Raw genomic sequence first — 11,635 nt, 5'->3', positions numbered from 1 at the left:
TGTAAGTAAGGGCTGAGGGCATGCCATCATGTACTTCTGGAATATTCCAGTTCCCTCTTTCTCTCTCTCCGAAGTCCAGGCAACATATTCAACTGAGCACTCTCCCACCTCTCTTCGCCACCTCCTCCCTAAAGCCCCTGCTGTCAGCAGGCTCTATAAAGCCCCACACTGGCTCTCTCTACCCCATCAAGGTGCCTCTGGGACTCCCGGGTCCTCAGGGCCATATGCATGCTCTCAGCAGGCCCAGCAGGCCCAGAGTCTGGGCCCCACTCCCCAAACCAGCCAAGCCCTAGCCACAGCCCCCCGGGAGATGACAGCCAGCCACAAGGGTCCTCAACTCCACATGGGCCCAAGTCTTTCCCTCTGGTTGGGAGTTGCAGTCCCTGCTGAGCTCCCAGTCCCCTCCCAGGCCTGACTCTGTGGCCACCTCCTCTGCATGGGGGGCCCTCCCATTGGCCTCTCCTATGTACTGAATCTAGCATCTCCACCCGCACTTACTCTCCGATGAATCTGTCCTTGTTTTCTCCGTAGCCTTCCTACAACTCAGCCCTTTTCTGTGGCCATCTGCATCCCTGTGTCCCCTCTGTGTCCCCACTAGTATGCCCAGAGACACACACTTTCTTCCCTGTCCCCCACCCTTTTCCTATCTGGGACTCTGACCAGCAGACACTCACCTCATCCCTCACCATTCCTGAGACAGGGTCCCCATGTCCAGCACACTTTCCCTGCTCTCCCCAGCTGGCGCCTGCACCAAGTGGGTGCTCAGTCAGCACAAGTGGGATGAGTTACCATAAGGGTGGCTGGAAAATAAGACACAGGGGGAGGAAGGGGCCAGACTGTCCTGAGCTCCCTGGGTCCCAGGCTAGCCCCATGCTGCCTGTTATGGAATCTTGGTGTCCAGGTCTTAGCCAAGTAAAAACACCCCAGAGTTCAGGAGACAGACGGGAGTGCGGGTGGGGGAGTCACATGGATTAAGCTATGTTCTCATCCACTTCAAAATACCCCTGCCTCGCCCATTTTTAGGAACAGTACTCGGAAAGAAAAAGTAGAAGGGCGCCTTGGGCCAGCACCTGCTGGCGTCCTGTCCCTGTGGGCTGGGAAGCCTGTCAGGAAGGCAAGCGTCCCCAGGGAACCCACCCGGGCTCCCTCCTCGCCTGCTCTGCTGGGGGCGCAGGCAGCCAAGGGAGGCTCACTCAGAAATAAAGACGCAATCCACCACCTCCCCCAGGGCTGGCTGGAGAAGGAGCCCTGGCAACAAAGGGGGTGAGTTACCTGCTTTCACCTGCTCTGACACAAGTGGGACTCGGCGCTGAACAAAAAGCAAAGCTCCCCCCAAACCCCCTTCCCCTCCGCCCCCTGCCGGATCCAAACTTTCCAAACTTGCGGGGCAGCTGCCTCACTAGTCGGTGGGCTATTTCAGACCCGAACCAAAATAACGCTTAAGTCTATAATTGGACAGGGGCACCTCTTCTCTGCCGGCACCTCATGCTGGCCTGGTCCCCGACTGGACCCCTCCCCAGGTCCCTGCCCATTCTCCTTCGCCCTCCCACCTTACCCTCCCGCACGGTCTGGCCCGCGGCCCTGCGCATCCCCGGCCTCTCTCCTGGGGCTCGGGGACCGCCCCTGCCCGCAGGCCCCGCCCCCGCCCCGCCCCGCCCCGCCCTGCCGGCTCCCCAGGCCCGGGCTGCTCTTAGCGGGGAATCCCGGCTGCGCTACCGCTTTGCCCCTGGGGAGGCTCCACGCAGCTTTGTTCTTGGGCAGCAGCAGGGCTGGCTGAGGCTGCCGCATTTCTCCCCAAGGAAGTGTCTCCCGCTCTTTCCCTGTTTGTCTGTTTCTCACACACTTCCTCTTCTGTTCTGCAACTTCCAGCCTCACCTTCTAACTTGTACATCCAGCTATTTGTTTCAGAGCCAGCTCTCTCTCCTGTCCCCTGGAACCTTCTTGTGTAGAGACTGAGTTTGCTAGGTGTTGTGGGGGGCAGTGGACTGCTGGCAGGAGGGGGTGGCCTGGGGCTGGCCTCTTCTCCAGGAACTGTTTCCAGAGGACCTGGGCCCAGGACGTGAGCCCCGGCTGGCTTTCCGCGAGTCTCCCTGCCAGGTAAGACCAGGTGCTCTTCTCAGCCGCAGCTGCTGGAGGTTGCGGGCTGCAGCCTTCCTTGTCTTCCGGGGCAAGGAGGGACGAGAGGTGGGTGGATATGCTGGGGAGATCTGTTTCCCTCTCTAGGGAGAGCAGATGATCTGTGGGGTACCTACACTTCAGAGCTCAGTGAGCAGAGTGGGTGGGCACACACCTGTTAGACTCCTGCTGAGCAGACCCAGAATGTAGGGGCCCAGGGGTGGCCACAGACAGTTAAAACCAGAGCTTTATGGGTGTGACTGCTTTGAAGTTGTTGAGATATACCAGCCTCTTTGAACTTTCCAGTGAGAAATCTGAAGGAAAAGGAAAGAAAGATGCGGGGAACGGGCAAGGGAAGGGTAGCCTCCCGTTGGTTTTACATTTACTCCCAAGGAATTCTGCCTTCTTGATCTAAATTTAGGTTTTTTCCCATGGGGAACATTTTATTCCCCCTCTCCCAACTTCCTCTAGGTTAGAGGGATGTTTGTGTCCCCCGTTTTCCCCTGCAGATCATATTCTGTGGCACATCAGAGATTCTTGTCCCATTTACAAAGCATTATTTGGGTTGGTTGTGCTATTGGGAAATGTGCCCTCACTTCTCCCCATCCACGGTGAGGCTCAGAGATGACAGGTGGACATGTTTACCAGGCTTCTGCAGAAGGAGGCACTGCCTCCAGCCTGTCCCCTGCTCCGTGTTAGGTCACCTTGCCTGAACTTCATTCCATTCCTTGTTGTTTTCCAGAGCCCCAAGCCTGCACTTGTGTGTCCACATGGCTCACTCCCTGTCTTAATCTGTCTCTCATTGACGATTCATACTTGGCACATCCTAGAAAGGAGAGGACCACTGCAGGCAGCTCCCAGCTTTGTTCAAAGAGCTGTTCCCAGGAAGTTCCAAAGTGGAGGGCTTCCGGCTTGCAGGGGCTTTCCTAGTGGGGTGTGCTCCCAGCCCCGTGCAGTGAGGTGCCGTTGAAGGCAACTTTGCTATTAGTCTTGGCTTCCAGGCCTAACCCCACTGCTTATCTAACTTCCAGGAGCCAATAACTGTGCCCAGTGAGCTAAATTTCCCCATTTGCCCTCTGGAGCTGATGAAAGGGACAGAGTCAGGATGCAGACAGTGTCTGGTGGGTGGTAGGGATGTGTTATTTCTCAATTTGCTTCTGCTTCACAAGCCTGGGGAGCTGTGTAAGGAAGCACCCCCTCCCCCACCCCATCCTAGATTTCCATGTGGCTTTGCTGCTGAAGGACCATGCCACTGCCAGAAATTGTCCCCTTGGTGCTGCCAGGCCTCTGTAATTAGGGGAGAGGTTGGATCAGATGAGAATTTCCTTTCCTGGGGATTCAGAGAGGCCCCTTGGGATCTGTGAGCCCTTCAACATCTTTGCAGTAGAAGATTGCTTCTATCTGGTTCCACTGTGGTTTGTTCAAAATTTCATCAGATTTTCAAAAGGTTTTTTAAATTTATTTTTTTGGTTGCAGTTTTTGGTTGAGGCTGGGGTTGAACCTGCCACCTCTGGTATATGGGGCCAGTGCCCTACTCTTTGAGCCACAGGAGCCACTCTCTCAAAACATTTTATACCTACAAAGTGATTAAGTGGCCCACAGACTGATCCAGTCCACAGTTTTAATGCTTCATGGGTTGTTCTTGTTATTTGCTAACATAAAGTGTTCAGGATATTTCACAAGGTCTGGCATGGTGGCTCATGCCTGTAATCCTAGCACTCAGGGAGGATGAGGTGGGTAAATTGCCTGAGCTCACAAGTTTGAGACCAGCCTGAGCAAGACAAAGATCTGCAACACTACTAAAAATAGAAAACTAGCCAGGTGCCTATAGTCCCAGCTACTTGAGAGGCTGAGACCAGAGGATTGCTTGAGCCCAAGAGTTGGAAGTTGCTGTGAGCTACAACACCACGGCACTCTACCCAGGGTGACAGAGTAAGACTCTGTCTTTTTGGCTTGAATGCTTGTAATGCTGTCAGAGTTGAGAGGCAGCTACCCACTTTAGATAAGCCATGTGCTCTCTGGTCATGTATCGTGACCAGCAGGGCATCTCCAGGCCTGTTTTGGGCTGGATGACCTGGGTTTCTCTCACCGCAGAAGGTGCACTGTACTGGGAAGAGAGAAACCAGGTGTCCTGAGATTAGAAGCCATGGCTTTTGTGGAAAGACAGATAGTACCATAGGAGGGTCCTCTCATGCAGAGAAGACGGTGGCTGTGGCCATCTGGGGTGCTGTCCTGAGCAGGAAGCAGCTGATCAGCCCTCTTCACCTCCAAAGAGTCCAGCTAACACGACTAGTGGGGAAGTTTCACTGGACACTAGAATCCAGTTCGGTTGGGAGAGCTGTCCAGAGATGAGAAGGATAGACTCATTAGGTGCTAAGTCTCCCACTACGGGAGGTGTTCAGAGGTTGGATGGCCATTTCTCCAGAATATTGGAGTGCTGATCTGAACCTGGAATGCTTGGACCAGGTGAGCTTTTAAGGTCTTTCCTAGGATGAGATGCTTCAGTTTCTAAGAGCTTCTTTTCCAGCCTTTGAAGTCTCTGAGTCCTCCCTGCCTCCCTCTCTTCCTGTGACGATGCTGATGGTGGGATTATTGTGGTCAACACAGGTTCTGTGGTTCCTGTGGGCCAGGCCCAGGCACTGTGTGTATATTGTTTTATCTCAGTTTTATAAACAAGGAAATGAAAGATAAGAGAGTTTGAATGACTTACCTGACAATAGGCAGAAAGAGTAAAGAGGAAGCCAGATTCAAAGCCCATTTTAATTTTAAGAAAGGCCTTTCTGCTCATGTTTGGAAGGATGCAGGCCTTCTGAGGAGAGCCAGAAAATGAGACAGGCCCACAGGGATCTTTTTAGGGGAAGAAAGTTCTCTGGGGATTTTTTTTTTTAATGCCAATCTCCTATTCAAGAATCGAAGACACACTTGGCTGCTGGAGAAAAATAACTATAAACTCAGGGAAGATGGAGCTTGGGAAGGTGAGAACTGAGGGCTGGAGACTGGGAGTGACTTGCCTGATTTGCATTTGGAGACCAAGCTGGTCTCAAACGCAGGGTACGGAGGGGGTGACCTTTTGGTCTTCCTTTTGGAACTCAGAGTTATGTATGTGTGCACGTGTGTCTATGTGCACACATGTGTGTGTATACATGTTTGTGTGTGTTGGGGCAGGATTGGTGCCTGAGACAAACCAGCCCAAGGCCAGGGAATGGGCTGACATCTCCTTTGAACAGTGTTTCTTGAGTCAGTGAGTGAGCAGATAGCCACATGAATGAGTGGCTGAACGCATGAGTGATGTGTTGGGACCATCCCTCAGAGACTTGCTCTGTGGTCCTGTTAAGTCCCGTTCTACGTGGCTCCTGATGCCCCTGCAGGTGGGTGCCCTCTGTGCTGCTGCAGTGAGCATCTTTGTTTGTGAGGGAGATCCCCCCACTTGGTAATGATGTCTGTCAGATTATTCCCAGATTAGGATTTCTGGGCCAGCGGCAGGGACATTTCAGTGGTCCTCAGGCTGTGTTAGGACTGAGCGTTTGTGAGAGGCTAAAAGCTGGGTGACATCGTGACACCAAGGGAAGTCGTGGCAGGTGCCCAGGGAATGTGTGGGGTGGACCTGCAGCCTGTGTGCTCAAGAAGGTGCCCAGCTGGAAGCAACTCGGCCTCCTGTGACAAACCCCCTGACCCAGCCGCCCTCCTACTGTCCACTTGCCTTAAATCACACCCCCCCACTTACTGGAGCTCACTCCTTCTTTTTTTGTTATTTTTTTGAGACAGAGTCTCACTCTGTTGCCCTGGGTAGACTGCTGTGATGTCATAGCTCACAGCAATCTCAAAATGTGGGGCTTGAGCGATCCTCTTGCCTCACCCTTCCAAGGGGTAGCTGGGACTACAGCCATGTGCGACAATACCCAGCTTTTTTTTTTTTTTTAGTAGAGATGGGGTCTTGCTCTTGCTCCAACTGGTCTTGAACTCCTGAATTCAAGGGATGCACCTGTCTCAGCCTCCTAGAGTGCTGAGATTACAGGCATGCGCCACCATGCCTGGCAGAAGCTGGCTACTTCTAGTTAGCGCTGGCTATATTATGGTAGTGATGAAAGTATCTTTGATTTTGTATTTTAAGTTTGGCTCATGACACAATTTTGAAAATAAAGAACTCAGAATTTATTCTATCTTTTGGTTAGAACTATCTCTAAGGAGGAGGAACAGGTCCATGCCAATGGCAGTGGGCCTCAGCTGCCCGGTAGTAGAGCCCCAGCTCTTGATTCTCACTTAAAAAATGAGTACAAAGCCTGTCTTGGGTGAGATGAGTAAGTTTCAGAGATCTGCTCTCTCACACTGTGCCTGTGTAAGAATTCTGTACTGTATACTTGAGACCTGTTAAGACAGTTGACCTCATGTTAACTATCCTTACCATGAAGAACTAAAATGAAATAAAACACAACCGCAAACTTCACTGTATCACTTAAGGTGATCACGTGGAGTTTTGCCAAACAATTGCTACTTTACAGGCTCTTTATATCTGAAGGCTGCAGGACGGCCATGGCGGGGACCTTGTCTGTGCTGAATCTTGTCCCATCTCTTGCAGGTTCCTGCTCATCCTCTCCTTGCCCCCTCCAGTGGCAGAGGGATGGCCGCCTCCCGGGCAGCCCACAGTGCATTGCTGGGTATCTGGTTAAATGTCCTTCTCTTGATCCCTCCTTGCCACTTCCATCTGTCAGTCCTTCAGTCCTTATTTCATTTTCCCCACGACAGCTGTTGAGCTCCATAAAACAAAACTAATGTGGCTCCAGACCCTATCTGAGGCTGAGTGCTCACTGGTTGTTCTCACACACCTGCTTTCGTCTTGTGAATGAGTTATGCCCCATTTACAGATGGACAAACTGAGGCTCATGGCGGTAGTTAGTCCCACAGCTAGTAAACGGCAGAACTGAGATTTAAACGTGTGTCTTAGTAAAAGCCCATACTCGTAATGGAAACCATGGACTGTCTCAAGTCAAAAGTAAATGTATATAATTCCTACAAAAAAGAAAATGTACTATGTGGGCAATTTCTTTTTTGTTATTCCTTATTAGGATAACAAAATAACATTTTGTTTTTCCTTGTTTAATGCTTGCTGTGAGCCCATCGGGGAATGGCACTGTGGTGGCACCATACTGTTTGTGGCATGAGTGTGCCTTCGTGTCGGGGGAGGGACGGAGAAAGAGAGGGCAGAAATAAATGTCTGTGAACTTGAATGTGTCTCCCGAAAGTTCACCTGTTGGAAACTTCATCCCCAATACAACCATGATGGGCGGTGGGGCCTGATAAGAGGTAGAACCCTCGTAGAAGGATTAATGTTACTGCAGACAGCAGATTGGTTATTTCAAGAGTGGGTTTTTATAAAGGGAGTCTGGCCCCGGGGGCCTCTCTGTCTCGCACACTTGCTCTGCCTTCCCCCTCGTGATGGCCCTGCTAGATGTCTACGCCATGCACTGGGATTTCCCAGCCTCCAGAACTGGGAGCCAAACATATCTCCTTTTTAAATTGATTGCCCCGGCTGGTGTTATGTTATAGTAACAGAAAATACACAAAGAGGATGAGCCACAAGTGAGTGGATGAAGGAAAGAATGAATGAGAAAGCAAAAACACCAGTGGATTAATGGAGTTGAGTAATTAGCACCAGCAAGTTGGAGCAGCTGTTCCTGGGTGGTTTTTCAGGTGAGGAGGAAAGAGGGCCGCATGGCAGTGGGCCTTTGCTCACATGGAACCTTTCAGGGGTTTGTTCTCATATCCTTCTTGCTAAACTCGCCCACTGATAAATGCTCAGGCTGTTTAAAAGCCCAGCTTGGCTGGACACGGCAAAGCACAGGGGTAATGAGCAGAGGTCCTTCCCACAGGCGCCCTTGTTGGGGAGAAATCCAAGAGCTTCTGCTCCGCGTTGGCCTGGGAGTCCCAGCACAGTGGAGCCAAAGCCATGGGCTCTGGGAGGAAATGGGCTGGAGAGCATTGCATTGTGATGGCTGAGAAACATCTCTCCGTATCTCTGTGTCAGGCACGTTTGTGAACTAATTCCCTGGGAAGAAAACTCATCCTGCAGGGCCTCCCTGCCTGGCCCCTCCCTAGAGCAGGCCTGACCTTGTCTGTGTGCTCATTCTCACAGGGCCCTGGGAGGGTCAGAGGCTGCATCTTGGAAGAAAATAAGCATCCTTAGCAATTAGGTTAAGAAAGTATGTCTTGTGCCAGTCCACATGCTTGCTCTGTTCTCAGGAGGTGTCAGTTTTCACATTATTAAAAAAAAATAAAAAAACAAAATAAAGCTGCTTCTTACTAAATTAAATATAGTTCAGACCCTCAACCCGCTGTAGCACTGGCACACAGAGCACCTGCTCTTTGCCCATCACTGTTCAGGCACAGAAGTAAGATGGACTAGAGACATTGTCCCTAGGTCCCGACAGCCCAGTGGAGAAGACTAATAAACAGCCAACTTTCAATACAGTCCAGGGAGTGCTAAAAACCAGGGGTCTGTGGGAGCCTAGAGAATATAGTGGCACACTCCCTGCCTGGGAAATCAAGGAAAGCTTCATCAAGGAGAAGGCATATAAACTGGGTTTTGAAGGATGAATAGGCCTCTGCTTGGCAAGGAATTGATATTATCTCTGAAATAATAGCAGAGAAAATCTCAGTAGTTAGGAAAAGAAGATGCTGGTGTTTAAAGAGGTAAGAGAAGTCTTTGAGGTGGGAGAGTAAGGTCAGGAGGTGGGTGTGGGGTTGGTATCAGGTTGAAGATGACCTTGGAGAGCCCAGAGATGGTTGCAAGGTGGGTAGAACATGAAAGGACCCGTCTCTCCCAGTGATATCTACGCTTGGGGTGAGCAAGGGCCTTTGCAAATTCACAGAGCACCCTGAACAGGGGATTTATTAATATAATCTGGCCCAGACATAGGAGTCTCACTCTCAAAAAGGAAACTGTCCTCAGAGGGTGTGTGGAGCGTGTTCCCCCAGGCCCAGAAATGGGAACTTGGATTAGAGACTACAGGGTCTTATAAAGCAGGGGTCCCAAATAGCCCAGTGGCCCAAGGTTGGCTGGCATGAAACCACGTTCTAAACTGGGAAAGGGATCTCAGGCCTGGTCTCCGCCCAGCCACTTGGTTTTCCTGCTTCCTCATGCAGAGACAGCCCATATCGCTGAAGCTCCAACATTGCAGGATTTTGAGATCATTTAGGGCTTTGCAGAGTAGTGAGCTCCCGGTCACTGGAAGCATCCAAGTCTGAGTCGGGACCTGGAGGGGCATGGGCTGATGCAGGGTGTGGGGTGGACTTCTGATCAGGGTCTCCAGGTGGTGGGGTGGAAAGTGCTGTCAGCAAGAAGTAGGCAGCAAGGATTTCCCAGGAAAATCAGCTTCCTTTTATCGAGTGCTTATAGTCTGTCCCCTATCCAGCCACCTATTTGGATGTCTGTTGACTGGCCAGACGGAACAGCAGTGGGGACTCTGATCCTTCAAAGCAACTTTCATCAAAAGTTAGCACCCCTTTCTATAGATGAGGAGACTGAAGCTTAAGAGGTTCTCGCTAGGAGCACGTGGCCGGATAGTGGGAGATAGGGCCTGCATTGCTCCCACTGTGCTGTCTGTCTCAGATCTCATGGGGGGCACTCATCATTCTCCCCCAGAAAAAGGAGAGGCTGCTGGGCCAGCACCTCCACCAGCAGAGTGGATCCCGGAGCACTATTTATATGTATTGCTTCACCGGACCAGATGCCGCTCAAAATAAATTAAACAGAAATATCTTTCTGTGTCCTCAAGACCCTGTAATCTGAGACAATCTCCTGTGACATGAACTGAAACATTGTACTCAGCGAGGGAGAGGGGAGGCAAAGAAGGAGAACAAATCGGGAAGAATTCAATACTGAAAATCCGAAAAATAAAAACGGGGTAATTACAGTTCTGAGATGTTGGAAGAAACTAATAAAACAATAAAGAGCGGTTGAGGGTTTTTGTGCTGGTGGGCAGGGCCATCCTCCCATCTGTGCAGCCCCGTTGGCCCAGGGAGGACGCAGGGTGGGGCCTCGAATCTTGGAGGTGGAGATTGAATGGGGTGATTCTGGGGAAGCATCTCTAAACTGAGTTGTCAATCAAGGATGAAGGGAGAGAATAAGGAGATGGGGTGCAGGGCCCGAGGCAGGGGTTGAGGGGCAGGGTTGCCCTGGGGAGGTCGGGTGAGCTCCACAGATGAAGGGCTGCACAGGCCTTGCCAAGTGCAACAAGTGTCTGCTCTGTGGTTGTCGAGTGGAAAGTCTCTAGCCCACATCGGCTTAGGTTTAAAAAATGAGGGTGGGGAGATGTTCACGTCATGTGACTCAAAGCTCTGGGTACCTCTGACTTTGGGAAAACTGGGTTAAAATGCTTAAGGGACACATCTTGATCACTTCTGTGCAGTTTCATTCTCCCTCAGGATCCCCGACATGATGGCACGTGGCCATCTGCATCTCCAAACCCAGCACCTCTAGTGGACATGTTCCTCTCTCCCCAAGAAACCCATTTTTATCCGGGGAATGTGGAGTCCAGGAGGGCTCAGTCCAGTCCCAAACCATCCTGTAGCCAAGAAAGCAGGTGCATTTGCAGGAACACACTGAGAGTAGAAGAGAAGTTTTCATCAAAAGCAGAAGATGGGCTCTGCTGCCTGAAGGAGGAGGCTGAGAAGGCAGAAGCAATCAGAGGATCAGGTGGAACAATCCTGGGGTGTGGGAACCCAGAGGGGGACCAGGTGGGAATGCTCCCTGGACACTGCAGGCATGTACACGAGGTGGAGGTGTGTGGCTGTCCTCTCCCAAGTCCACTTAAAACCTGTTAGACTCACGCCTCTGGAACAAAACGTGGTTCACAATTAATGAGCATTTTTGCTGAATGTCACTTAAAGCATAAAACTCAAACTGCAGCATTCCAGGCCCCACAGTCTGCCCTGGACTACCCCCATTTTTAACTTTATCCCCTTCTGTAGGCAGCTGATGATCCTCAGAGTTGAGTGGTTAGAAGGTGAATCCCTCCTTTGCCTTGTAATAACCACATGATGTCCAAGCCACACCCTGGCCTTGGGGTGTCCATTTGTGAAAGGGGATGGCTGTTAAGCAGGTCAGGTGACTGGGGGGCTCCAAATGGCCAAGTGGATAAATATCTTGGCCCAGTACCTGTGGTGTGGTCGATGCCCAACACATCTCAATTGAATTCATGGGTAAATCAGTTAGTATTAACAATGCCACCAACCTTGAGTGGATTAGTGGTGGTGGTGGTGGATGTTTTTGTTTTTTGTCTGATCAGGGGTGACTGATAACTGGTGCTAAAGTAACCACCCTGAATGGGAGAGACTTGGTGGCATAAGAGAACGGAGCTGTTTGGTATGTTTCCCTGACCCTGCATTCTACCGTGCTTGGTGAAACCCCTTCCCTGTGCCTTAGCAGATTTTTCCATCCCACAACTTTCTGTTCATCTGCAGGTGCAACAGAGATCAGTCTAGTCAGGTCCAGTGTGAAAGTGTAATCCTGGGTTCTCTGTAA

The 11,635-nt window shown here is 51.1% G+C and overlaps 1 protein-coding gene across 4 annotated transcripts in view; it reads left to right on the top strand.

The window, feature by feature from the left end:
* The first annotated feature begins 1,746 nt into the window (after window positions 1-1,746).
* The window catches only part of COL22A1 (collagen type XXII alpha 1 chain), a 269,693-nt gene continuing 259,804 nt past the window's right edge, over window positions 1,747-11,635 (top strand). For all 4 annotated transcript variants that reach the window (XR_008373874.1, XM_053559196.1, XM_053559195.1 and 1 more), the window contains exon 1: window positions 1,747-2,097. The gene's annotated coding sequence lies outside the window, so the exon portion shown is untranslated. The remainder of the gene's footprint in view (window positions 2,098-11,635) is intronic.

The sequence above is a fragment of the Nycticebus coucang genome, chromosome 13, assembly GCF_027406575.1.
Source record: "Nycticebus coucang isolate mNycCou1 chromosome 13, mNycCou1.pri, whole genome shotgun sequence".
In the NCBI taxonomy this organism is placed as follows: Eukaryota; Metazoa; Chordata; class Mammalia; order Primates; family Lorisidae; genus Nycticebus; species Nycticebus coucang.
Note: the sequence above shows the minus strand (reverse complement) of the source record. Positions and strands in the feature narration are given on the sequence as shown.